The sequence below is a fragment of the Echinops telfairi genome, unplaced genomic scaffold (assembly GCF_000313985.2).
Source record: "Echinops telfairi isolate 266 unplaced genomic scaffold, ASM31398v2 ScPeMD7_36;HRSCAF=134, whole genome shotgun sequence".
NCBI classification, from domain to species: Eukaryota; Metazoa; Chordata; class Mammalia; order Afrosoricida; family Tenrecidae; genus Echinops; species Echinops telfairi.
Window position 1 is genome coordinate 2,489,569 of NW_022103934.1, and position 2,766 is coordinate 2,492,334.

Sequence of the window (2,766 nt, forward strand, 5' to 3'; positions counted from 1 at the left end):
GAGGCTCAGTGAAAAGCACAAGATAGGTTGATTCAGTGGCTGCAAACAATGGATTCAAACCTAAGTACAATTGTGAGGCTCGCCCAGTGCTGGGTGATGCTTCCTCCGGTTGCACACGGGGTTGCGATGAGTAAGAACAAACACAATGGCACCTAAAAACAAAGGCTTATCTGTAGTCATCCGCTTTCCAATGCACTCGCTCTGAGGGCAAAACTATCCGCTTCCCCAGTCTGAGCATTCTGAGGGAGGCCAAGGGAGGTGGAATCAGCAGGGTGACTCTACGAATGGATTTTGAATTTTTACCACCCGTGTTGTTGTTAGGTGTCACCAAATCGGCTCCGATTCATGGTGATCCTGTGTGCAACAGAATGAAATACAGCCTAGAACTGAAGCATCCGCACAATCGTTCCTATGCTTGAGCCGGATGTTGCAGCCATTTAGTCGATCCATCTTTTTGAGCGCCTTCCTCTTTTTCACCGCCTCTCCGCTTTGCCAAGTCTGCTACCCTTCTCCAGGGACTGGTCTTTTCTGACAGCATACTGAAGTATGTCAGACCAAGATTGCCTTCTTAATTGCACTTTAATTGAAATATGTTTTATTTTTCTTAAAAGAAGGCTTTTATTGCATTTAGATTTTTCATGAAGGAGGGAAGGTGGTTTTATTGCTTCTCTAAGGATTTTTTTGTCTTAAAAAATTCCAACATTGTTTTCACAAGTGTCTCTGTAGAGGTTGTACACAGAAATTTGTGTGTATAGGTGAGTAGGATAATAAAAAAATGAGAAAATATTCTGAGAAGTACTGTTTTGTTCATGCAACCAAGTAACAATGCTCATTACTGAGTATTAGCTCCTCAATCTGAACTTGTAAATTTCCATGATTTACTTGTGAATTTTATACAGAAAATAGAAAAAAATCAAAGCTGTATGTTTGTTGACTTGTTTCATCTTAACAATTCATCCTTTTCTTTTACTAAGGTACATGGAGCCACAGAATCTAACAGGCATCCCAAAATTCCTCCTCGTGGGTCTTTCTGAGGATCCAGAACCACAGCCCTGCCTCTTTGGACTGTTCCTGTCCATGTACCTGACTACTGTGGCTGGGAATCTGCTCATCATTTTTTGCTACTTCAGACCCCCGCTCCCCCTCCCCCTCACACATACCCAGATCCTCAAGCTGTTATTGGTTGACATTGGTTCCATCTGTATCACAATCCCAAAGATGCTAGTGAACATCCAGACACAGGCCAAATCCATCACCTATATGGGGCTGCCTACACAAGTGTCCTTTTTTGGGGGTCTTTCCTGTCTGGATAGTCTGTTCCTCACTGTGATGGCTTGTGACAGGTTTGTGGCTATAGGTCACACAGCCATCATGAATCCCTGTTTCTGTGGCTTCTTAATTTTGGTATCCTTTTTCGTCAGCTTTTTGGGCTCACTGGTGCACATTTCAATAGTATCACAGCTTACCTTCTGTGTAGATATGGAAGCCCCTAGTTTCTTCTGTGACTTTCCATACCTCTTCAACCTTGCCTGTTCTGATATCTCCAACAATACCATGCTAGTGTATTTTATTGGTACCATCTTTGGTAGTGTTCCAGTCTCAGGGACGCTTTTCTCTTACACTCGAATTATTTCCTCTATTCTGAGAATCCCATCTTTAGGTGGGAGTATAAAGCCTTTCCACCTGTGGCTGTCATCTGACAGTGGTTTGCTTATTTTATGGAACAGGTACTGGAGTGCACTTCAGTTCAGCTGTCTCAACTTCTGCCAAAAATGGTGCAGTGGCCTCAGTGATCTATACTGTTTATTCCCATGCTGAACCCCTTCATCTACAGCCTGAGGAACAAGGACATCAAGAGATCTCTGCAAAGGCTCCTTATTGGAATGATCTAATTGTAACATTTATAACATCCTTTATGATGTGTGGGCTGGAAAATATTTCAAAACCTTTCATCTGTAACCAGAAATCTTGCATTTTTTGTTATATAATTTTGTAGCTCTCACAGATTTGGATCTTGAGTTTTCAAATCTTAGTATTGCTTGATTTGTCTCATTGTTAATAGAGAAATGGGAGTATTTTAGAATATAGTTAATCGGCATGATCATATGATATCACAACAATGGAGTCTTCCCCAGTTTCTCATTCATGACCCACCTTCTTAATAAAACACACAGCTCTATTTTTATGAACTTAGAATTTTTATCTTTGACAATAACTCTCGTCTACTACCTATACTACTTTTGCATCTAATAGAAGAGTATACACATGCTATGTATGATCTCACATACATAGCATACATGTTGTTGTTTCAAAATCCAGATTTCATATTAAAATCTAAGCACATATTTCAGGCTTTGTCTCCTGACTAAAGATTCTGATTAAGCTGGACCAGCATGTGACTTGAGGATAAGATTTTTAAAAACCATGGGTGGTTTGAATGTTTAGCGTAGGGGAGAATTACTTATCGTTTTAGCCCTTTTCTTCAAAGCTGACTAGTTAGTTGTGCATCTTTTTTTTCCCCAGTAAAGTGCTGAATATCTCAAAGTGATCAATGCTCACAAGGGAAAAGACGTGAAAGAACTTACCCTAACACTAGGCAAGTAGTTTTCCCACTATTCATAGTGGTCTCTCCTCCCAGTTTTTCCTTGCTACATCACATTGATGTTAGGTGCTCATGGTCACCTATACACAGCAGAATAAAATGTATCTTTCCATGAGGGATTGTGAATGCATATGGTTTTTATTAGCTGATTTTTGGAAAAAGAT

At 40.3% G+C, this 2,766-nt stretch overlaps 1 pseudogene; it reads left to right on the plus strand.

The window, feature by feature from the left end:
- The first annotated feature begins 978 nt into the window (after nucleotides 1-978).
- On the plus strand, nucleotides 979-1,892 carry LOC101643477 (annotated as a pseudogene).
- Nucleotides 1,893-2,766: the final 874 nt, after the last annotated feature.